The sequence below is a fragment of the Lepidochelys olivacea genome (assembly GCF_965140295.1).
Source record: "Lepidochelys olivacea isolate rLepOli2 genome assembly, chromosome: 2".
NCBI classification, from domain to species: domain Eukaryota; kingdom Metazoa; phylum Chordata; order Testudines; family Cheloniidae; genus Lepidochelys; species Lepidochelys olivacea.
In genome coordinates this window covers 115,535,693-115,561,541 of record NC_140412.1, presented here as the reverse complement: position 1 = coordinate 115,561,541, position 25,849 = coordinate 115,535,693, and the positions used below count along the sequence as shown (strand labels likewise).

Below are 25,849 nucleotides of genomic sequence, written 5' to 3'. Positions count from 1 at the left end.
AGCTGATATCAGGAATTTATTAAAAAAAAGCAGCTTCCAGGGTGTGTCATGGGGTTATTACAAATTCAGCCCAATCCCCTTCACCTTCTACATCTACAATGATAATTGATGTTGATAATGATGACCCTGAGGCACTGCAAGAACCTGAAGTGTCTTCTGAATCATCAAAGAAAGATTAAGATATGTTCGGTATAGTTTTAGTGTTAAGTGTATTTTTAGTGATCTTGGCTGTATGCCATGCGCTGCCCATAGTGATATGTAGTGTCATAAAATAACCTACTGTAGAGAAAATTTTACCAGTATACACCTACGTGCTCCAAGAAACCAACCACTCTGCAGTGCAGTACTGCTACTGGACTGGTGAGTACCTGTATACTATTTTATACTTTATTCATTTTACTGTATTTTAACTCTTTGAAAATTGGTGTTCCATTGGTAAGTATAACTCTTAGTTAACCGGAATTTTTGATTAGCTGGCACCCCCCTATTCCACCAACATGCCGGATAACAAAGCTTTTACTGTATTGTGGATTTTGGATTTGGGGACGTTATTGTATGACTCCCCTTGGATCTGATCAATTTCTATTATTACCCAACCCTCTTGAGTTAGCTTGTTGGCCTTGTGCTGTACTCTGCAGGCCTTTTACTTTAACTATTGGTTTACCTGCACCTCCTTGAACAGTTGTTATGGGATGATGAGTTTTCTTGGACCTTTTCTGTTGGGTTTCTTGTAACTATAAGCGTTAGGCAAAAAGTCCAGAACTTCTGGAAGGGTACTTCTGGGGTGTACCTGCATCATAACTAAGGCCACAATTATGTCATGGAGGTCATGGAATCTGTGACTTCCACAGACCTCCATGACATTTTCTGATTCAGCTCTGTGGCTATGGCTGGAGCTGTCAGCCAGCTGGGGTCCCAAAGCTCTCATAGGTGGCAGCAGTCCCCCACAGCTCCCAGCCCCAGAGCTCTGAGCTGCGGCAGGGATCTCCGCAGCTTTCAGCAGTGGCGAACAGCATGGGTGTGCTGTGGCTCTTTGCTGCCGGCCCTGGAGCTCCCAGTCACCAGTCACCAGCCCCAGAGCTGCGAGCCTCTGCACAGCTCCCAGCTGTCGCGGGCAGTGGGGGGACACTGCAGCTCCCAGCCGCTGTGAGTGGCAGCAGTGTGGGTGCTGGACTCCCCACTCCCCATTTTGTCACAATTATTTTTAGTAAAAGTGACGGCCAGGTCCCGGGCTTCCGTGAATTTTTGTTTATTGCTTGTCCATGACTTTTACTAAAAATCACCATGACAAAATCTTAGCTTTAATCATAACCTTCCTTCGGACTGCTGGTAAAGAATTGTTAACTAGTAAATTAATATATTGGGGGTCTCTTTCTTTTCCAGGCATTTCATTAGATTTCTAAGATGCACATAATCTGTTATGAAACTCATCTGGGGATTCTCCCTCCCATTGTCTCATATTAGCTGCCAGGATGACCCCTGACTGTGCTAGGTGCATATTTCATTCTAATAGATGTACAGTGTCCTTACATGATCTTTCCCCTTCTCAAAATTCTGGTGGCAATGTACTCCATAAAGCCCTGTCGACAGTTCACGGTAAAATCCTAACCGAGTCCTCTTTATTTAACTGAAATCATTTTACTACTGTTTCTAAATGTGCAGTAACTGATTCTCCTTCTTTCATTGGCCCTACCATCTTTGCAATGGCATTTAGTGTTTCTACATTTGTTAGCACTGCTATTGGGGAGACATGACTACTTAATCCTGAAGGTTCCAATTTAGAAGCTGATTCTCTTTCCTCCTTTAAGTTACATTGAGGGATTTTCTTTTCCTCTTTTTTCAATGGAACTGGTTCCTTCCATGTTTGGGCAGTTTCTACAATGGATGATTTAGATGTGGAGTTTTGTTCTAACCTTTTATACTTTTTCTTGGTTGGGGTAGGTGCCTGCACCTTGTGAAGATCTGACATTGGCAGGTTTTTCTGGGGGGGATTTTGTTTTTGACCAAACCTTTTGGTGTAAAGTGGGCATATGGCAATCAGAATGAAGTATGTTACTTGTTCTTTTCATTATTGCTTCTGGCTCAATTGGTTTAAAGGTATTGGACTAATTTGTTGGGGTCACAAATTGCAGAGACTTTTGTCTTTCATGGGATGCCTCAATACTTAAGATTGACTTCTTGCATGCACCTACAGCAAGTTCTATAGTTCCTGGGGTTTCTTATAATAAACAGCACAATTGTGAATGAGACTGAAGCATGTCCTGACTTTTCCTTTTATGGCAAAATTTTTGTAACAGACTTTCCCTTTCTTCACTACTGACAGCCTCTTCAAATCCCCCTTTCACTCCTCCTGAAGTGTCTGTGTTTGACACTTCCTCTTTTCTTAACTTTCCAGTGTGTTCGTTCTGTCTTCCTGTCTGCTCTTAGCTCTCAACCAGGTAAGTGGGGGTGAGGGTCTATGTCCTAACACTGGCTTTTCTTTCCCAGGTACCACCATGGCTACTGGGATATGGGAAGTGGGCTTATCTGGTATTATAGGAGCAACATATACAAGTGAAAACTGGATCTCTGCACATACATCTTTCTTACTGTCTATATTTGGAACAGCTTGGATTTCCTACCAAATATCATCTTCTGTATTTATTACCTGATGATACATGTTTTCTAGAATATTACAGGTTTGTTCTAACACCTAAATTCTCTGAACTAATTCTGCTATGTTCATTTCTTGCCCAAATAAATGTTTCCAATCCATTATTGCTTGAGCTCGCCACATTATCAGCTCTTTGTAATTGCTGCTTGCAGCAAGTCAGTTCTTTTGCAAGACCATTTCTCTGATAAATAAGAACTGAATTCATTTCCAGTGTCTGAATAAGATGCTCTCTTAACTTCACTAATCCCTTTTTCCTGGGATAAGGCTGTTGTGCCTGATCCAACTGCTCAATTTTCCTTCTCAATTTTCTCTCTAAAAAGTGTTACCAACAATATATGCAGAATTCATTGCTAGTCCCTTCACCTCCTGAGGTTCTCTCTTTAATTTTTCTTTATAAAAAATGGAACATCTTAAGTTCCATGGATCTGGGTGATCTATGAGGGTCTGATTACTCACCATTTTTGCTGACCCTCCATCACAGGTTTCAATGTAGTCCTGCAAAAAGGTCTCGAGGGGTGTCTGTGGGTCCATTAGGGTGAATGCCTGACTTGGCACCTGACCTTGTTCAATGACTCTCTTAAGAATTCCCTATTAGGAAGGTGTCCCTCCCTTAATTGCTTCCTAATTTAAATAAATATTCTATAAGGTATTACCTCTGCTGAGAAGTACTTGTGGTGCTTCCTTCCCCCTCAGCTGTTAACAGCTGGAGTACACCAAGAGGAGGGGCAGTGACCAAGGTAACCCCACAAAGTTTTTCTCAATGCTCTATCTGTGGTGCAGTTCAGACGAGTCCAAAGTTTGGGGAGCTTATTAATAAAGCTTGAGGAATTTATTAATGATGGTCTTCTTTCGTATGGCTGGTATAGAGCAGCTACTACAATTTCACCTGAAGGTGATTGAGCCAAATAGCTACATCAGGAGTAGCAGAATTTATTGCATTGATGCCTCCTTCATATTTATAAATTGGGCAGTAGGTAGTGATATCTTCTATGGGAATCACACTCGCACACTGGGGAGTCCTTCATTTTCTATTTGTGCATTAGATATCCACATCTACCATGGTTGGTTCAAATTCGGTTCATAGTTGACCAAGATGACTGTAGGAGGTCAAACCCAGGAACTTTCTGTGTGGGATCTGGCACAAGATGCTTATTATTTAAGTCTTGTTTAGCCCAATCTGCTTTCCAAGCCTCCTTCTGATCATAGCCTGATTGTATGAGGCTAAATGAATGTTCCCAGAAAAGCGTGTGGGATTTAAGATGTTGTGGGGGTAGGGGGCAGCGTGAGTGTTGTCAAGGTCTTGGTGAATAGGAAGACATCTGTTTTCCTGCATTTGCTGAGCTTCGCGGAATGTTGCAGCAGTTTGGTGTATTGGCAGGGGAGAGATGTTAGACAGGACAGGTAGCCAGGGTGTTGGCATCGACTTAAGGGTTCCCGTGATGCACCACATCACTGTATTCTGCTGGCTATCCACAAGTCATGTGTGGCTGCATCTGCTCCATAATGGTGCACAATATTCAGCTACTGAATATACAAGTGCTATTGCAGATGTTCGCAGCACTGAGACTGATGCACCCCAGGTTATACCTTTTAGCTTCTGGGGATTATGTTGGCTCTCGTTTTTACCTTTGCAGCTATCTTCTCAAGATGGTCATGGAAGGTGAGGATGCAGTTGAGTTTCACTCCAAGATATGTTGGAGAGTAATTGTGTTGCACATTTTTACCACAGAAAGCTACTTTCAGTGTGTTTTTGGCACTCCTATTATCAAGATGAAATGCACTCACAACTGTTTTTCCAGGGTTTGGTTTGAGCCTCCATTTCTGTAAATATTGTTCTATATTTTGGAGGTCCTCAGTTAATGCTTTCTCAATGTCATGGAGGTTTGCTTGGATTGTCATGACAAGATCATCTGCATAGCCACATTTTCGTGATTTAGCTGGAGACACATCACTTATGTAAATATTCAAGAGGGTTGGCGCAAATACAGAGCCTTGTGGTAGCCCATTGTTTATGATACGGGGTCAGTCTTTTTTTTTTTTTTTTATGATAGCCAGCCTCAATGTGAGTTGTGAGTGCCAGAACTTGGTCACAACAACTACATTTAGGCCAGAAGCCTGCCTGTTCAACAGGGATAATTGGCTCAGAAAAAGGGCATATTCTTTTGAAGATGATACGTTCAAGAAGTTTATAGGTCGTACATAGTAGAGAAATTGGCCTATAGTTTCCCACTTCATCAGGGGGCTTTCCGGGCTTTGGAATGGCAATTATCATTGCCTCACGCCATATTTTAGGGATCCGTACTGTCCTTAAGGTAGCCGAGTGCAACGTTGCTAGCCATTGGAGTCCTTTGGGGCCGAGTTGGTGGAGGTGCATACCAGAATACCATCAGGGCCTGCAGCCTTCCCTTTTTTTATTGAGGCAAGTCCTTCTTTTACTTCCTCAATACTGACAGTGGAAGGTTCTCCTTGAGGATTGATGCAAGTGTTTGGTAGAGTTGTTGACACACTTCTCTTCTTGTGTGTTTTTCAAGTGGTCCTTTTGTGTTCTCCACCAGTTTGGAGACTATTGAGTTTGGCCGGATTTTTGGTGGCCGGTACTCTGTGGGATTAGTGGCCCCAAGACGTCGCATTAGTGTCCAGGCTTGACAACTTGAATGTGTAAAATCAAGGTTTTGCATGCAGTCAAGCCAGTGCTGGTGTCTTGTTGTGTCAAGGGAGCACGGAGGGGCTTTTGTGATATGAGAACTCCTGGTCTGTTTGTATTGCTGGAGCAGAAGTGGAAGATGGAAGCCTTCATGGGGCCCACTCTGTTAAGTGAGAATTCACAATGAATACCATCAACTCAGTGACCGAACATCACTCAGCGATCTCCCAGTCATCAGAGCAGCAACTCAGCTCAATGACGGTGAACCATCAGATTCACTTTACCATGCCTGATAGGGTTTCTCCCCATACACGAGTGCTGGGTCCCTTACACACAACTGCTATTTATTTATTTGGTACCACTCTGTGATATTAAATATTACTCATCAATAAGACATCTTAATTATTTTCAATACTTGCAGTATGAATAAGAGGATACTTCCCCTTAGCCTTTTATTTTATTTAAAGTGAATTTTGTAATGTGGTATTACACCATCGTGGGTTCGGCTCTAGAGTGGCTATAGTTTCAAACGTAACAGAGTGAAAATCACCTCTGCTACTTGCTTCAAATTTAGAGTCTCTAGGAACACATAAAGACCAAGGGTCGTGACCTCACATACATTTACAAGTATTAGGTCTAGTCTATTTTACAAGTTTCATTAAAGTTACAATTAAAGTTTGACAGGTTTCAGAGTAGCAGCCGTGTTAGTCTGTATTCGCAAAAAGAAAAGGAGTACTTGTGGCACCTTAGAGACTAACCAATTTATTTGAGCATGAGCTTTCGTGAGCTACAGCTCACTTCATCGGATGCATTCAGTGGAAAATACAGTGAGGAGATTTATATACACATAGAACATGAAAAAATGGGTGTTATCATATACACTGTAAGGAGAAAAGGAGTACTTGTGGCACCTTAGAGACTAACCAATTTATTTGAGCATAAGCTTTCACGAGCTACAGCTCACTTCATCGGATGCATACAGTGGAAAATACAGAAGATGTTTTTATACACACAAACCATGAAAAAATGGGTGTTTATCACTACAAAAGGTTTTCTCTCCCCCCACCCTACTCTCCCGCTGCTAATAGCTTATCTAAAATGATCACTCTCCTTACAATGTGTATGATAATCAAGGTGGGCCATTTCCAGCACAAATCCAGGGTTTAACAAGAATGTCTGAGGAACCGGGGGGGAGGGGGGGAAGGAATAAACAAGGGGAAATAGGTTACTTTTTATAATAACTCAACCATTCCCAGTTTCTATTCAAGTCTAAGTTAATTGCATCCAATTTGCAAATTAATTCCAATTCAGCAGTCTCTCGTTGGAGTCTGTTTTCGAAGTTTTTTTGTTGAAGGATAGTCACTTTGAGATCAGAAATCGAGTGACCAGAGAGATTGAAGTGTTTTCCAACTGGTTTTTGAATGTTATAATTCTTGACATCTGATTTGTGTCCATTTATTCTTTTACGTAGAGACTGTCCAGTTTGACCAATGTACATGGCAGAGGGGCATTGCTGGCACATGATGGCATATATCACATTGGTAGATGTGCAGGTGAATGAGCCTTTGATAGTGTGGCTGATGTTATTGGGCCCTGTGATGGTGTCCCCTGAATAGATATGTGGGCACAGTTGGCAACGGGCTTTGTTGCAAGGATAGGTTCCTGGGTTAGTGGTTCTGTTGTATGGTGTGTGGTTGCTGGTGAGTATTCGCTTCAGGTTGGGGGGCTGTCTGTAGGCAAGGACTGGCCTGTCTCCCAGGATTTGTGAGAGGGTTGGGTCATCCTTCAGGATAGGTTGTAGATCCTTGATAATGTGTTGGAGGGGTTTTAGTTGGGGGCCCGGTCACTGCAGGACATAAAGAACCAACTCTAACCGGTTTCGGCCGGTTCTATGTGCCTTGCAGGGCCCTGTGCCGAGTAGCAGAAAGCCCCTGTTGGGAAATACCTTACTATATATTCATGAGCTGCTTTTGTGTACTGCTTATTAGGGCTCGCTGTTTACCCTTCGTCGGACTCTGCCCCAGGCAAAGCTCCGGCGTGCTGGGTTCTCCGCCTCCGTGACAGCAACGCTTGGAGTCCCCGTTGCGGGTATGTCACTAACTTTCAATAAAGCCAATAACTCACGGCTTAGCTGCGTGTGGGTCTTGTTTTCCAGAGTACCTCTGCCGGCCTGCAGTGCTTCGAACACCTTGGCCCAGAACAGCACGTTAGCCACCTTTCATTTAAACTAAATGAAGGAGCAATTAAATCCTCCTTTGTTTCGTGATAGGTGAAACAATAAAAGCAGCTGTCCAAGGCATAGACCACAAGGGAAGGGCTTAGCAAGAACTAACTTGAGAAGAATAGGAGAGTTTTCCCTGGGGAATGATTGCAAATGCAGAGACTGAGGCATTGATTTGGTTGCAGTTGCCTTTGCAGTCGTGAAAGGAGCCAGAAAGACAGCAGAGAATGAGAGAAGCAGCTAGTAGTCTGGCTCTGAGAGGGAGCAGAGACAGAACTCCTCGGGGGCACAGGAGTGGCTGGAAAAGTAGCGCTGGATTTTTCTGAGCAAGGAAACTGCCCCCCCTGTTGTTTGTTCCTACTGTGTTCAGGGAAACAGCACATTGTGTACTGGTTCTTTGTAAATAAACACGATGGAACCAAATAAATACCTGACTCTCATAATCCATTTCTCTCCTTAGTGGAAACAAGTCAACAAGATCCAGAACAGTCGCTGACCACTTGTGCCAAAGTGCAACGCGGGTGTGAGGAAGTGGGATCCAGTTTCCAAAGAGAGAAATTGTGAGCTGGTATTACTGTTGACAAGACAGGTCAAATAATTGAACTTCTCACAAAACTCAAGGATAGAAAAAAGGAATTAAAACAAGACCTAAAACATGAAATGGAGACTTCGCAAAACCAATTAAAGCAACTTCTGGCAGCTTCCCAGGAAGGACAGAGATGACTTGCAGACAGAGATAAAACCTTTGCAGGGGCATTAGCTCCAAAGTGACTTGGCAGATTGGGAAACCCAGCTATAAAAAGGTTTCTTAATCATACTCTCCAACATCTGAGTAGCACAGATAATGGGATGTCAAGAAGGATGAACGAGGTGACCATCAATCTGCCTGTCATGGACTTGAAGGTTTTCCAGGAAATAGGGGAGACGAGGCAAGCTGTGGCCAAGCTGGAATTCACTAACAGAGATGAGCTGCAGCAAGGACTTAAAGTTACATTGAGAAGGAAATCAAACATCATAGACCACAGTGAAAGGCAGCTGTGTGGATGAGGAATTTGGCCAGCTGGAGGACTTGGGTAAGACTGGGCATTTACAATAATTTTCTACCCTGTTTGTAACCCACAGAGTCCCAGGGGGGAAGGTTCAATCATCCCAGCTTAATAATATTAAAGCCCAATATCTCTGAAGAGAAAACTCCCTGGGAATCTTATTTGGCTTAGTTCCATCATTGCCCGAATGAATGTCTGGGAGATGAACAGACTGGGTGGTTGCTAGCAGCCAGCTTGGGTGGCCCAGCTCTGACTGTACTGCAGAATTTACCCCGCAGAAAAGAGACCAAGTTTTCCAGATCTGGGACAAGGCCTTGATATGTGGTGTGACAAACTGGGACAATGTCTGTAGTATCTTTTATGAATATTATGTGTGATTCGGTTTCCCTGTTCAAATTCATATGCTGCCTGTTTGAACGCACAGAGCTTAATCAAAGGGGGCTGTAAAAATCTTGTTATAGAACATAGCAGGAAGGGTAAAACAATGACACAGAGAAATGAACCTCCCATACACAACCTCAAAAGTGTGACGATAACATTGGCTGGGCCCACAACTGGTGAAAAAATTAACTTAGCTAGCTTCATCCAAACTAAGCCTTGGACCAAAAGGAGATGGAACCCCTAAAAGACCCTAAATAAGGGAGGAGCTTTGGGGGAGACCTGAGAGAGAGGCTGCCAAGGATGTGTAGTGAAAAGGTTGACAATCTGACGACTGTCTTAAACACAAACAAAGACAGAGGGGCCAGGCTGCAAGCAGTGTAGGTTGTTTCTCCCAACTCAGATGGGAAATAAGCCGGACCCATCTAAACAATGGATAGAGAGGGCAAGCTTCAGTAAAGGAGTATGCATGCAGGTCTATTTGTTATTTTAAATCTACTTCTTTAAGTACTATGTGCCTTTGAGGCAGAATAAATCACGTTATGTTTTGGAGATGCTGTTTTTGTATCACTGCAAACATATGCTGTCACAGGCAGGGCTGGATTTCTAGTGAGGCATAGTAGGCATGTGCCATGGGGCGCTGGCGTTCTAGGGGTGCCTAAAAGTTAAAAGGGGGTGAAAAGTTAAAAAGTTCACAGAGTAGACCCTCAGAGTTACGGACGCCTCGGGAATAGAGGTTGTCTGTAATCCTGAAATGTTCCATAGTTCTGAAGAAGAGGTTACTGACTTCAGCCACATAAGGGGTTGAGCCTGCAGCCACAGGGGGTGTGCGGGGTTCCGGATGTGGGTGTGGGGAGCCGGGGGTTCTGATTCCGAACGGGGGGCTCGGGGCTTCTGCGCGGGGCAGCACCGGGGCTCAACACTTTAGATCTGGAGGGAGCACTGGGGTCGGGGCAACAGTCCTGCAGCTCCACTCCTGGTTTCAGCCTCACAGGGGGCTCCGGGGCTTGGGGTTCAGCGGGGCAGGGAGGGAGGCCAACACTGGCACTCTCCTCCGGGCTGAAGTCCCAAGGCCTGGTGCCCCCTGTGGGGCTGAAGCCCTGAGCCCCAGTGCTCCTGAGGGTCAGAAGCCCAGAGCAGCACAGTATTTACTATTTTTTGGTTTTGTCTGCTCTGCTACCTGAGCCTGGGCTGCCGCCTGGTGAGGGATAGGCGTGGGGGGAGGGGAAGGAGAACCTGAGTCCGGGCTGCCTGCTAAGGCATTGGTGGGGGGGGGGGGCGGGGGCGGGGAAGAAGGAGAGCCAGAGCTGTCAGTCTGGGGTGGCTGGGCTCCAGCTGTCCCCTTTATCCCCACCACCCGGGTGTGCACAGCCCTTCTGAATCAGCCCCAGCCACCAGGGCTGCCAGCCAGAGCTCTTTAAAAAAAAAGAAAAAAGAAAAGAAAGCACACAGCTCACGCATCCCTTGACATATTCCCGGGCCTCCCTTAGGAGGCCCACCCCATAGTTTGAGAACCGCTGCTATACGGTACTGACATGACTAAATGAAGCGGTATATAGGATACAGGAATAAGATCATTATACAATATAGGATATCTTATGATGATGATTTTGTACATTGCCTGCACTATAGGATGCCAAGCCCAGCAGGAGTGCCATAGACTTTAAGGCCAGAAAGGACCATCATGATCATCTAGTAGGACCTCCTGCACATGGCAGGCCACAGAATCTCACCCACCCACTCCTGTAATAGACCTCTAACCTCTGACTGAGTTCCTGAAGTCCTCAAATCATGATTTAAAGTCTTCAAGTTACAGAGAATCCACCATTTACACTAGTTTAAACTTGCAGGTGACCTGTCCCTTTTGCAGAAGAAGGAAAACCACCTCCCTCTCCCACCCCAGGTCTCTGCTAATCTGACCCAGGGGAAAATTCCTTCCTGGCCACAAATATGGTGATCAGTTAGACCCTGAGCATGTGGGCAAGGCCCACTAGCCAGACACCTGAAAAAGAACTCTCTGGAGTAACTCAGAGCTCTCCCTACCTAGTGTCCCATCGCCGGCCATTGGAGATATTTGCTACTAGCAGTCCCATGTCAGTTATATGCCACTGCAGCAGTTTCATCACACCATCCCGTCCATAAATTTATCAAGCTCAGTCTTGAAGCCAGTTAGGTTTTTTGCACCCATTGCTCTCCTTGGGAGGCTGCTCCAGAACTTCACTCCTCTGATGGTTAAAAACCTTTGTCTATTTCAAGCCTAAACTTGTTGATGGACAGTTTATATACATTTGTTCTTGTGTCAACATTGGCACTTAACTTAAATAACTCCTCTCCCTCCCTGGTATTTATCCCTCTGATGTATTTATAGAGAGCAATCATATCTCCCCTCAGCCTTCATTTGGTTAGGCTAAACAAGCCAAACTCTTTGAGTCTCCTCTCATTACATAGGTTTTCCATTCCTCTGATCATCCTAGTAGCCCTTCTCTGCACCTTTTCCAGTTTGAATTAATCTTTCTTGAACCTGGGAGACCAGAACAGTCTTCTAGAGGAGGTCCCACCAGTACCTGGTATAATGATACTAACACTTCCCTATCCCTACTGAAAATACCTTGCACCCTATGATCACATTAGCTTTTTTCATGGCTACATCACGTTGGCATCTCATAGTCATTCTGTGATCAACTAATACACCAAGGTCTTTCTCCTGTCACTTCCAACTGGTATATTCCCAGTTTATAGCAAAAATTCCTGTTGTTAGTTTCTAAATGCATGACCTTGCACTTTGGACTATTAAATTTAATCCCATTTCTATTACTGAAGTTTTCAAGGTCCTCCAGATCTTTTTGTATGATATTCCGGTCCTCCTCTGTATTGGCAATTCCTCCCAATTTTGTGTCATCCACAAATTTTATTAGCACACTCCCATTTTTTGTGCCAAGGTCATTAATAAAAATGTTAAATAAGACTGGTCCCAAGACTGATCCCTGAGTAACTCCACTAGTAACCTCCCTCCAGGTGGACATTCACCTTTCACCATGACCCGTGGTAGTCTCCTCTTTAACCAGTTCCTTATCCACCATTCAGTTCTCATATTAATCCCCATCTTCTCCAATTTAACTAATAATTTCCCATGTGGAACTGTATCAAATGCCTCATTGAAATCCAGATAGATTAAATCTCCTACATTAATTTATTTTTTTACACAAAGGAATCTTCTCAAAGAAAGAGATCAGGTTGGTCTGGTATGATCTACCTTTTGTAAAACTATGTTGTATTTTATCCCATTTACTTTTTGCCTCTATGTCCTTAATTACTTTCTCTTTCAACATTTTATTTAAGATTTTGCTTACACTTAAGGTCAAACTAACAGGCCTGTAGATTCCTGGATCATTTTTTCCCCCTTTTTTAAAAGAATAAGGACTGTATTAGCAACTCAGGAGCAACCCCTGAATTGACAGATTCATTGAAAAACCTTGCTATTGAGCTTGCAATGTCATGTGCCAGTTTCTTTAATATTCTTGGATGGAGATTATCCAGGCCCCCTCACCTGTTGGTTTATTTCCATTAAGCTATTTGAGTTTGACTTCCACCTCAGATGTGGTCATTTCTACTTCCATAGGAATTACTTGATACTGTAATACACATGATAAATAATAATATTTTCTGGGGAGATAGAAGAATAAGGAGCACAATAATGCCAAGTGAATTTTTGTGTCAGTTTGCAATAGACTAACTGAATCATTTAGCAGCTCTATTTCATTCCTTGGTTCCTATTTTACAAAATAACTATAAAGCTGTCAAGGTTCCTTCCCCACTCTGAACTCTAGGGTACAGATGTGGGGACCTGCATGAAAACCTCCTAAGCTTACTTTTACCAGCTTAGGTTAAACTTCCCCAAGGTACAAACTATTTTACCCTTTGCCCTTGGACTTCCACTGCCACCACCAAACTTTATCTGGGTTCCTGAGAAAACGTTGTTTGGAAACATCTTTCCCCCCAAAATCCTCCCAACCCTTGCACCCCACTTCCTGGGGAAGGTTTGGTAAAAATCCTCACCAATTTGCATAGGTGACCACAGACCCAAACCCTTGGATCTTAAGAACAATGAAAAAGCATTCAGTTTCCTTACAAGAAGACTTTTAATAGAAGAAAAAAAAGAATCACCTCTGTAAAATCAGGATGGTAAATACCTTACAGGGTAATTAGATTCAAAACATAGAGAATCCCTCTAGGCAAAACCTTAAGTTACAAAAAAGACACACAGACAGGAATAGTCATTCTATTCAGCACAGCTATTTTCTCAGCCATTTAAAGAAATCATAATCTAACACATACCTAGCTAGATTACTTACTAAGTTCTAAGACTCCATTCCTGTTCTGTCCCCGGCAAAAGCATCACACAGACAGACACAGACCCTTTGTTTTTTTCCCTCCTCCCAGCTTTTGAAAGTATCTTGTCTCCTCATTGGTCATTTTGGTCAGGTGCCAGCAAGGTTATCCTAGCTTCTTAACCCTTTACAGGTGAAAGGATTTTTCCTCTGGCCAGGAGGGATTTTAAAGGTGATTATCCTTCCCTTTATATTTATGACAAAAGCTAAACCTTGCATTGCCTTTCAGGCCTTAATTCAAACCTGTAGATGGTGCCATTTTACTTCTTTTTCTGTATGTGCCATTTAAAATTAGACATAAAGCATCATAACTGGCTGGCAGCCTTGTCATAGATTCCAAGGCCAGAAGGGATCCTTTGTTACTTTAGGAGTTCAGAGAACCACTGTGATGTGTGAATTCATTTTGTTAAAAATTGCTTTGACCTGATACCTCCTTGAGTTTCAGACGCTAAAGACCAGGCTTCTTTATTCTCAGCCTGCTTCATGCTTCTGATGGGCACACACATTACAGGAGTACAACTTATGCTTCTGTAATTCATGAGACTTATTCTTTGCCACTATTGTCTGCTCTGTCAGTGGCCCAAGGGGGTGTATCCAAAAAATTTTACAAATTACAAAAGGAAAACAGAAAGTGCCATCATCCTCCAGTTACTAGCATACTGGGAAAAATTGGCTGTAGAAAAATGCAAAGTGAGGCTGGCTATCCCTGGGGAAAAAAACCTCACAGATTACCTATCTATAGCTATCCTAATTACTTATGTGGCTTCCATTACTGTAGTATCTAAGTACCTCACAATCTTTAATGTATTTACCCTAACACCCCTAAGAGGTAGGGGGTGCTATTGTCCTCATTGTAAAGATGATGAACTATACCTAAGATTTAGGGTAACCATTCCTTTGTGGGGGGAGGGGGTCAGCTTCTCTAGTGTATCCTGTGTGAGATTCAGCGTCTGATGAAATATCTCAGCCCCCTCAAGAGGAGGACTGCAGATCTGGGTTCACAGACAAGAGTCCAGCCAGCACATTCACCATGAATTGTAATGTGCTGGAGAGGGCTCTGAGGTGCCTCTTGTTAAAATTTCCACTCCAGATTGAAGGGATGCTTATGGTGAATTGCCTGGGGATCAGCTTCTCTCTGGATACCAAAAAAGCATCTCTGCTAGAGAGAACTAATCTGAAGGGTCATAAAAAGACTTTTGAAGAGTAATTCTTTAGCCTTTGGAATTAAACTCTTTGCACCAAATATCTGGTGTTTTCAAAGTATTTCTGGTGGGGAGGGTCATATTAGACTTTCCTGAAAAAGTCATCATCCTTCATCCTAAATAACATACACTGGAAACTACCTCATAATGCTCAGTGTACCCTTCAGGAACAAAGCAGAACCTTTTTAATGGGCAGATAATTTATTTGTTAGCCAACTGGTGCAGCATCCCTCCTTGGCCATGGGCGTGAGAAAGTATTATTGTTTAGATGGAAAACCAGACTAATAGATTTTCCAATCTCTCACCACCTTTCAGTGGGCACATGAGCCCCTAGGATACTGGCATTATCACACACTCTGGAAGATGATTATTGCAGGACCTCCTGGTTATAACATTATAAAGCACATCACTGCCAGAACAGGTGGTTCCCACCCAAGGATGCATCACAACCACTTTGCCTTACAGGGCCCTGTTTAATAGATCAGGCCCAATGTCTTGGTTAAGTGAAAATATACAAGAAATAATATGTTTAGGAAATAATCCCCTCACATTTTAGAGCCATCGACATCAAGCAACCCTCTCTAGACAAAGAAAATCTCTCCAGGAGCTCTGAGCCCAGTCTCTTCCTTTATGGAGCTCAAAACACCTGGTGGGCAATTATTGATTGAAGGAAATTAGCTTTCAGTTATCCTTCCCATACAGTATCACCTGCTCCATTTACAAATCCCTGGAACTCCCAGCTTGTCCAATTAGCATCCCCCCCGCCATCAAGCATCCCCCTGACCCATCCCCCGCCATCAAGGATTAGGAAAGCAGCTTTCCCATAGGGATTTAACCCTTCACCTGCCATGTTAACTGGTATTAGACATACACTTTTAGGAAAAGGATATTTTTGCCCCTCTTCTGAGTGATAGCAAATGCCCGAGACCTTGCAGGTCAGCTTCATAGTGGAGAGAAATCAGTGTAGTAGAATCTGGGTATATTCTAAGTATAACTTGTTTTATTTACATAAACACTAGTCCTGGAACAGAAGTGGTCATATAGCATGCAAGGTAATCCCCTCTTTCAGGAATTTCAGCCAATGCCTAGTTACAAGGGAGGAATTCTGCCTCAAGAATTTATTTCAGACAGCAAATTCTCCTGGTCCTCCCTCTGCCCAGGACAAAATCAGCACAGCTTCCCCAGGTGAAATATTTGCTTGCATGCTAAGAAAAAGAACTTGGAAGACTACTTGTAACAGTGAAACCTGCCATAGAATATTGTGTAAAAATATAAATAAACCCAAGCAGTGCTAGGTGAAAGGTCACATTTCTTCATGTGGAACAGCTAGCTCTTTATGAGACTCAGTGTGGCCTAATGGATAGAGTACTGGATCAGGATATGTGGGTTCTATTCCTGACTCTGCCACTGGCCTACAGAGTGACCTCAGGCAAGTCTCTTTCCCTCTCTGTGCCTCAATTTCCCCATTTGTAAAATAGAAATAATGATACTGACCTCCTGTTGCAGTCTGTACCCCTATATTCATGCCTTTTACAGGTCTATGATGAATTTTATACAAAGTATGCCTTGTGCGGTGTCATTTGAAAACTCATTATTTGCTGACCATTATTGTCCTGGTAAAATGTGTGTGTGGCAACATTGCACATACAATTATAAGATTCTATTGTATGATATGACTAAGACATGTTCCAAGTCTGGGGATCAGTCACAAACCGGTTCCCCAGCGACAAAAGGTTAGCTGATGCCTTAGTCAGGTGTCAACAAAATCAAATGGACCATCACCTGGTTAAGTATTCATTCTTTGGACACACAACAACCTCACTTCTGGGCTAGAAAGTTGTGAACTCAAGTATCACTGCAGGACTTGGGTTCATACGCAGTGCTAACATTGTAGAGCACTATGCACTGTCAGAGGTCACCCCACTGAAGCTCCCAACTTCCCCGGGGGTGTAATATGTTTTCTTTAACAGAGCCATCTGTGTAGACATGACTGTTACTGGTACCGTCTTTTACTAACACGAGTATGGAGGGGGACGCATTCATATTGACACTTTAAATAAGTTTTATTAATAGCCTGGTTTAACACGATCTTTTACAGCTGCCTGTGAAAATGGATGCCATGACCCCTACCATGAGGGAGTCTGAGCTGGTTCATTCTTCCATTTTGTCCTTTTCCGGATTTTCCTCTTGAGATCTGTGTCTCAGACATGAGCAAAAACAGCTGATGCATGATATATTTACTCTCACAGGGCTAGCAATGTATAAGTTCTCAAAGGCCTCTAGAAAGGCATTGTCAAGCTGTTGAAAGATTTTCAGAAAAGGAACAGTGTAAGCACCCCACTGCTTGTTTTTAGATTTACTCAATCCCGGGTCAGTTCCTAACCCTAATACACCCCATCCTCAAACGTCACTTCTTAATCATTCATTTACCTAAGTGATGTTCACCTTGTCCGCCGGTGACTCCCCCAAGCCATGATCACCTTCCACCTCCAGGGGGGTGGATGATGAGAGGTTGTCACACTCATCAGGGTGCCTCATGAGGGTTTGGGTTTCGGGGTCAGGTTCCGACGTATCCATCAATGGTTGAGTCAAAGCGCCCTCGTCGGAAGTGTCGCTGATGTAGCGCTTTCTCCACACAAGTCCAAAGGTGCTTGGGGCTAAAACAAAGTCCAAAGTTCTCACGGGGCGGTGAAGGAGTCCATGTTTCCTCTCAGCCTTTCCACAATTTCTAAAACATACGTTCTTGGTTAGGGATGGCCTCTTCTGCCTGACACTGGGACTTCTGGGGTGATGGTGCTGCACTCTGATTGGCAGAGGGTGGTGGGAGAAGTTCTTAGAGGGGTCACACGACCCTCTTCTGGGCGGTTCATCCCATCCCAGAACCTGCCCTATTTTGGTCAAATCTGCTCTCAGGGCAGTCCTCTGCAGCCGAAACCCATCAGAATTGGTTGAGAGTAGAGGGAGGAGTTGTTAGAGGGGTCACATGACCCACTTCCGGATGGGTCACCCCACTCTGGAACTCCCCAATTGGTCAAATCTCCTCTTGAGGTGGTCCTACAGGGGTGAAATCCATCCTGAATGGTAGAGGGTGGTGGGAGGACGCACGGTCACATGACACACCTTGCTTCCAGTCATGTGTCTGCCTTGACACTGGAAGTAATATCCCCATGGGGCAGGACTTCCAGTGATAAGTGGGCGCTGCTTAAGGGATCAAGGGGCGGGATTAACATTTGATTGACAGTAGGGCCCTTACACTACTATCCTCAACAAGGGGTGAACAGAATGGTACAGACTATCACAGTACCACATTAGCGCAGCTTTTCAGCTGCCTTTGTGTTGTCTGAACAGTGCAAAGCAACTAGAAGCAGGACCAAAGATCTAGCCACATGTTCCAAGTACAGAAGGAAAACGCTTGCCATGAAGAGGAAAAGCCTATGAAAAAGTACAAAAAAGGAATTTGCTTATTGAATCTTGTCTAAAACAGAGCTCTACACCACAGCATAGGCAGATGGATCATCATAAAGTATTCCCCCAGTATATCTTCAGGGGCGATAGGGGGCCTCCAGAAACCACCTCTCCTTTATTGCACAGAAACAAGGAGGAGTTGGGCAATCCAATATTCCAGCCCTCCTTTCCCCGAGGCTTATAAAGCAATCCAAGTCCTTCTTGCACAATCTCCTTTCACCACCAGGTTTCTGGATATTGTTTGTGTGACCTGAATGACAAACTCCTACCTGAGTTGAGACAACCTCCAGGCTCAAGGCCAAATTCCCAAATTAAACCTCTCAGTTTCCCAGGCCAGGCCTCTGGAATTGCACTCAGAACACTCTGACCTCCCACACAGGTGTCTGTATGAATGGAAGCATATTTAAGGTCTGCTCCTGCTCCCACAGAAATTAAGATTTTGCCATTGATCTTACAGGGTGTAGAATCAGATCCCTAAAGAGGGTGTCTCACTTGCACAGGCAGTAATTCCACGGAAGGCAAGGGTACTAAACAAGCATACATGAAATCAGAATCAGGCCCAGAAAGCATAAGCAGGTGCAGTTTCAGAGTTCAGTTTTAATCTTGTATGTGTGTTCTTATTGAAGTTCCAGAGCATGTTACCACAAGTCTTACAGAATACATCAATTTATTGCAAGAAGCCTACATTTAGGCATTGAGGTAAGAACATTTTGAGCTATATTTCTAAGTTTATATAGTACCTCCATGCTGAGGAAAGTTAATTGTTCCCTTTCTTCAATTACAACCATTGGCATCAAGTGCTTTACTTATATATTATAACTATTTTATATAAGTATTTGAAGCTGATGACTTCCCTACCAAGAATACATTTGCAGATGCACACCCAAAATGCCTTTTGGATATGCTCACTTGTGTTTCTCTCTTTGAGGTGTGTCCAAAACCTGAAATGGCATGACCTGTTTTAGGCAGCTGAGTGTGTACTGTGGTTTCAAAAGGAGCAGGAGTTTCGCTTCTGCTTTTATTTACCTAGCCAGAACTTCTCCTGATGGAGAACAAAAAAGGCCTTACCCTTTTTCACTAATACAAGAAGCAACTGATGCAGAGATTAAGTGGGAAGCCAAAGGAATGAAACTGGATGGAGGAGTGAGAAAAGAAGGAGGAAATAATTCTATTAATTCAGTGATCTGCTCAGGTCAGTCACTCAGTTCTCATTCCTAGTCCCATCCCTGTCTGTGCTCTGTTCTCTGTCTCAGACATGTGCTGCAGCCAGGTAGGATTCTAAATCTCTTTTGGTTTCCAAGTTAGTTGTGACTTTTGGTCTCATATATTAACCATCGACTTTCTTTCTATGCATAAATGAGCCACAGTACATTATGTCCAGAACTATACAGTGCATACTATGGATGGGGTTAAGAGTAGCCATAAATACCTGAAAAGAGAAAAGGAGTACTTGTGGCACCTTAGAGACTAACCAATTTATTTGAGCATGAGCTTTCGTGAGCTACAGCTCACTTCATCGGATGCATACCGTGGAAACTGCAGCAGACTTTATATATACACAGAGAATATGAAACAATACCTCCTCCCACCCCACTGTCCTGCTGGTAATAGCTTATCTAAAGTGATCATCAGGTGGGCTATTTCCTGCACAAATCCAGGTTTTCTCACATCCCCCCCACCCCCATACACACACAAACTCACTCTCCTGCTGGTAATAGCTCATCCAAACTGACCACTCTCCAAGTTTAAATCCAAGTTAAACCAGAACATCTGGGGGGGGGGGGGGTAGGAAAAAACAGGAGGAAACAGGCTACCTTGCATAATGACTTAGCCACTCCCAGTCTCTATTTAAGCCTAAATTAATAGTATCCAATTTGCAAATGAATTCCAATTCAGCAGTTTCTCGCTGGAGTCTGGATTTGAAGTTTTTTGTTTTAAGATAGCGACCTTCATGTCTGTGATTGCGTGACCAGAGAGATTGAAGTGTTCTCCGACTGGTTTATGAATGTTATAATTCTTGACATCTGATTTGTGTCCATTTATTCTTTTACGTAGAGACTGTCCAGTTTGACCAATGTACATGGCAGAGGGGCATTGCTGGCACATGATGGCGTATATCACATTGGTGGATGTGCAGGTGAACGAGCCTCTGATAGTGTGGCTGATGTTATTAGGCCCTGTGATGGTGTCCCCTGAATAGATATGTGGGCACAATTGGCAACGGGCTTTGTTGCAAGGATAAGTTCCTGGGTTAGTGGTTCTGTTGTGTGGTATGTGGTTGTTGGTGAGTATTTGCTTCAGGTTGCGGGGCTGTCTGTAGGCAAGGACTGGCCTGTCTCCCAAGATTTGTGAGAGTGTTGGGTCATCCTTTAGGATAGGTTGTAGATCCTTAATAATGCGTTGGAGGGGTTTTAGTTGGGGGCTGAAGGTGACGGCTAGTGGCGTTCTGTTATTTTCTTTGTTAGGCCTTTCCTGTAGTAGGTAACTTCTGGGAACTCTTCTGGCTCTATCAATCTGTTTCTTTACTTCCGCAGGTGGGTATTGTAGTTGTAAGAAAGCTTGACAGAGATCTTGTAGGTGTTTGTCTCTGTCTGAGGGGTTGGAGCAAATGCGGTTGTATCGCAGAGCTTGGCTGTAGACGTGTGGTGTGGTGGATCGTGTGGTGTGGTCAGGGTGAAAGCTGGAGGCATGCAGGTAGGAATAGCGGTCAGTAGGTTTCCGGTATAGGGTGGTGTTTATGTGACCCCCCCCCAGATGTTCTGGTTTAACTTGGATTTAAACTTGGAGAGTGGTCAGTTTGGATGAGCTATTACCAGCAGGAGAGTGAGTTTGTGTGCGTATGGGGGTGGGGGGATGTGAGAAAACCTGGATTTGTGCAGGAAATAGCCCAACTTGATTATCATGCACATTGTGTAAAGAGTTGTCACTTTGGATGGGCTATCACCAGCAGGAGAGTGAATTTGTGTGGGGGGGTGGAGGGTGAGAAAACCTGGATTTGTGCTGGAAATGGCCCACCTGATGATCACTTTAGATAAGCTATTACCAGCAGGACAGTGGGGTGGGAGGAGGTATTGTTTCATATTCTCTGTGTATATATAAAGTCTGCTGCAGTTTCCACGGTATGCATCCGATGAAGTGAGCTGTAGCTCACGAAAGCTCATGCTCAAATAAATTGGTTAGTCTCTAAGGTGCCACAAGTACTCCTTTTCTTTTTGCGAATACAGACTAACACGGCTGTTACTCTGAAACCTGTCATAAATACCTGTTAATTCATCAAGAACATACTGAATATTTTGGTTTTATATTGTTCACAAACCCAAATCAAACACATATATAACGAGCAACAGGTTGTTACTGAGACCAGTAGGGAAGCTGCTTTGTTATGCACTGTATACAAGGAGCTGGAAGAAGGTGTGTCTAACATGGGATGGACCTAAGAAAGTCTCAAAGAGATTTAATCAACTTTTAGGTCAGTATGTGATAAGGAGAAGAGGTTAGATGAAGTGTGGTCTACTCAGTGCTTCAGACAGTGGGCAGCATATTATCTGTTTAATTTATTGTCTTATGAGTAAACTACTTCTTTGTGTGGAGAGAGAGGCTGAAATGTTGGTGTGAGGAGCATGTGGACACCAGAAATGATGCTTGGATTTGAGTGGGAGGACCTCAAGGGGGGTTGAATTATGGAGGGATGCTGGGGAGACACAAATTTAGCATCTTTGCCTGAAAAACTAACCCCCCACATACATAACTAAGGAAACATGTGCCCGTCATCACCCTAATCATTTTGCTTGTATGATGCATCCCTTCCCCTCCTTCTTTAACTGGCTGTTCTTCTGAAATTGCACACTTTGGGATAGGGAGCTTATCTTCCTCTCTATCTGGCAAGCACATGCCATGATCTGAAATACAGATAAATATCATCTTTGGACTTATGCCATATAAATGTGATGCAAGCAGAGACTGAGATTTAGCAAGGTGCTTAAGCCTATGCCTCACTTTAAACGCAAAAAGTTTCACTGAAATCATTGGGATGACCCACAAGCTTAAAGTTAGGCATGTTCTTAAGTACTGTCCTGAATCATGGCCTAGTATCATACTCGCTTTCTTTATGGCTTTGGCTCAATGGATGGAGCACGAAAAAAGAGAAAGACAAAGGAAAGTGTAGGTCCTCTACTTAGCAGGGAAGGAGAGCTAATAACTGATGACATTAACAAGGCTAAGGTGTTTAATGTCTATTTTGCTTCAGTCTTCACTGAAAAGGTTAACGGTGACCAGATATTCAACACAATTAATATTAGCAAAAGCGGAGAAGAAATGCAAGCCAATATAGGGAAATAACAGGTTAAATAATATTTAGATAAATTAGATATATTCAGATCAGCAGGCCCTGAGGAAAATCAACCTAGGGTACTTAAGGAACTAGCTGAAGCAATCTTGGAACCATCAGCAATTATCTTCAAGAACTTATAGAGGATGGGTGAGGTCCCAGAGGACTGGAGAAGGGCAAACATAGTAACTATCTTTAAAAGGGGGAACAAAAAGGCCTTGGGGAATTATAGACCAGTCAACCTAATTTCGATACCTGGAAAGACATTGGAACAAATTATTTAAAAAATCAATTTGCACATACCTAGAGGATAATAGCATTATAAGGAATAGCCAGCATGGGTTTCTCAAGAACAAATCATGCCAAAACAACTTAATTTCCTTCTTTGACAAGCATAGTGGATAGGAGGAAGCACTGGATATGCTATAGCATTCTCATAATCAGGGCCGGATTAACCTTTTGTGGGCCCGGTGCCAAACACATTTGTGGGCCCCCATGGAGGCAATGGAGCATGGTGCGGGGAGGTCAGTCCCCAGAGCGAGGGGACACCCAGAGGCAATGGGGCATGGTGTGGCAGGGCCGGCTCCGCTCCACCCAATGCAAGGGCACTATTTACAAACCGGCAGTTGCCAGACGCATAGTGGCCTGCCCGGCCCTGTGTGGCCAGCATGCCTCTTCCCCTCAGGGGCAGGACAATGCCACACCACACAGCCACCCCACCCAACACCCCCCAACTCCCTATGCCCGGCGCCCCCCCAGACCCACCCACAAATGCAAGACACCGTGCACAAACACCACCCCTGCCCACAGCCCCACAACTGCCCAGCACCTCCCACATTAAACCCCCACTCCCTAGTGCCCCAACACAACGGGGTCTTGGGGCGCAGTGCAAGCGGAGCAGGCTGGGGCCCCTTGTGAGCATGGACCCAGCTCCATGGAGCCACTGGAGCCATTGTAAACCCGGCTTTGCTCATAATCAAAGTAGAGAAATGTGGTCTAGATCAAATTACTATAAGATGGGTGCAAAACTGGTTGAATGACAGTTATCAATTGTTCGCTGTCCAACTGAGAGGGCGTATCTAGTGGGATCCTGCGGGGGCCAGCCCTGGGTCCAGTACTATTCAATATTTTTATTAATGACCTGGATAATAGAGTGAAGAGTACGCTTATAAAATTTGTGGATGACACCAAGCTGGGAGGTGATGCAAGCACATTGGAGGGCAGGATCAGAATTAAAAATCACCTTGGTAAACTGGAGAATTGGTCTGAACTCAACAAGATGAAATTCAAAAAGACAAATGCACAGTACTCCACTTACGAAAGAAAAATCAAATGCCCAACTACAAAATGGGGAATAACTGGCTAGGCAGTATTATTGCTGAAGAAGATCTGCGGGGTTATACTGGATCTCATATTGAATATGAGTCAACACTGTGATTCAGTAGCAAAAAGGGCTAATATCATTCTGGATATATTAACAGGAGTGTCGTAAGTAAGGCATGGGAGGTAATTATCTTGCTCTACTCAGCATTGGTGAGGCCTCATCTTGAGTACTGTGTCCAATTCTGGGCACCACACTTTAGGAAAGAGGTGGACAAACTGGAGAGAATCCCAAGGAGAGCAACACAAGTGATACAAGGTTTAGAAAACCTGACCTATGAGGAAAGGTTAAAAGAACTGGGCATGAAAAGAAGACCGAGGTGGGACCTGATAACAGTCTTTAAATATGTTAAGGGCTGTTATAAATAGGACGGTGATCAATTGTTCTCCACGTCCGTTGAAGGGAGAACAAGATGTGATTGGCTTAATCTGCAGCAAGGGAGATTTAGGTTAGGTATTAAGAAAAACTTTATATCATGCAGGTAGTTAAATTGTAGATTAGGTTTTCAAGGCAGGCTGTGGAATCCCTATTATTGGCAGTTTTTAAGAACAGGCTGGAGAAACCCCTGACAGGGACGGCGTAGGTATACTTGTTCCTGTCTCAGCGCAGGGGTCTGGACTCGATGACTTCCCAAGGTCCTCTCTAGCCCTACATTTCTGAAGTTAATACTTCCAGGAGACATAATTTATTCCACGTGTGGTTGCTTTCCAGCACCTTCTATACAGGGTTTGTGCCAAAGCCATAAGCTAACCCTAGGTAAGTAAGCAAGATTTTTCTTTCTTTTATTACAGCTTGGAGATATAGTAACATTTATCGTGGACAATGGCCACTCCTTTCCCAGGTTACATAGGCAACTGAGTTTAGATATATTTTCCCCCAATGACCTAGAATTTAATTTTGAGCTCATCAATACATGTAGTTTACAATGTTCATCTTTAATAGATGATTAAACCTGGTATTCCCCTTTGAATGAGTCTCGTGAACCCTGATCCCACAAACACATGCTTAGCTTTGCGCATGTAAATACTCTCATTGGACTCATGTTCACAAAGTTAAACACATGCATTTATATTTGTAAAATGAAGTCTTTAATTCAGATCAGTTACGTTGGTTGCGACCATAAGGCAAATAATAATTAAACAAACAAAACAATAAAACAAGGCTCTTTTTTCATGATTCTAGTACAACAGTAATTTATAAACTCCAGTCAAATATGATAAGTTTTTAAAATGGAAGCCAGCTGGCCCTTGCATCAGCACTAACGGGTCCTTCAGGGGTTCTCACAACAATTTTTTTGGTGACCTCGGAGTGTGGCCACCAACTCTTGCTGGTGGCTGCTCTACAATTTTTCCTAAAATACTCAACTTTAGGAAAAACAAATAAATATGCACATATACACATCCAAATCATTGTCATTTATTTATGTAAGGGTTTGGGTTTTTTGAAAACTCAATAATACAAATAACGTACAGTTGTCTCTATTCTTTACTGGGCCTAAACAGAATAGAAACAAAAATAAGATGCTTTGCATGTTGTTTGTTGTTGTTGTTTCTTTTGCTTTTTTAAAGACTTGCTAGCTAGTAAGTCTGCTGCTATGAAAAGTGATATATGTATGTTTGTTAATATCATTTTTCACAGCAGCAGTCTTGCTAGCTAGCTGGGAGGCAGTGAAAAGTGATATTAACAAACATACAAATATCACTTTTCACAGAAAATTTACAAAGCCCGGCAAACTAGGCCCTGGATGGGGAGGTGGGTAGCAAGGCATTGGGGGCCAGGGAGATGGATGGGGGGTTGGGGGAGGCAGTGAGGGTCAGTGGGTCCAGGCTTAAGCTCTGCAGCTGGGGACCAGAGCCAGTACTGGGTTTACCATGGCGCTGGCCCAGGCACCAAAGGGTCCCCGGCTTGGCCCTCTCCTCTTCACCCCCTGCTCTCTCCTTTGGATACTAGCACAGACTGGTGGGGGCCCTTCGGGGGTGGGAGCCATCAGTGTTAGTGTACAGCTGATTTTACATCCATTGGACTCACAGAAATCCCTTTCCGGTATCCCCCTGCACCACTGCGATCACCCCTTCGCTATAGATGGGAAACTTGATTGACATGTGATCGCTCTGATCAACAGCTGCGGTCCCCCCCAACCCACA

At 43.7% G+C, this 25,849-nt stretch overlaps 1 protein-coding gene across 4 annotated transcripts in view; it reads left to right on the top strand.

Annotated features, from left to right (window-relative positions):
* The first annotated feature begins 8,518 nt into the window (after window positions 1-8,518).
* The window catches only part of GCNT2 (glucosaminyl (N-acetyl) transferase 2 (I blood group)), an 82,826-nt gene continuing 65,495 nt past the window's right edge, over window positions 8,519-25,849 (top strand). Inside the window, exon 1 of one of the 4 annotated variants that reach the window (XM_084620282.1) lies at window positions 8,519-8,591. The gene's annotated coding sequence lies outside the window, so the exon portion shown is untranslated. Of the gene's footprint in view, window positions 8,592-19,006; window positions 19,190-19,221; window positions 19,268-25,849 lie in introns of those variants that run through there. The other 3 variants (XM_084620284.1, XM_084620281.1, XM_084620283.1) reach the window with 3 other exon arrangements.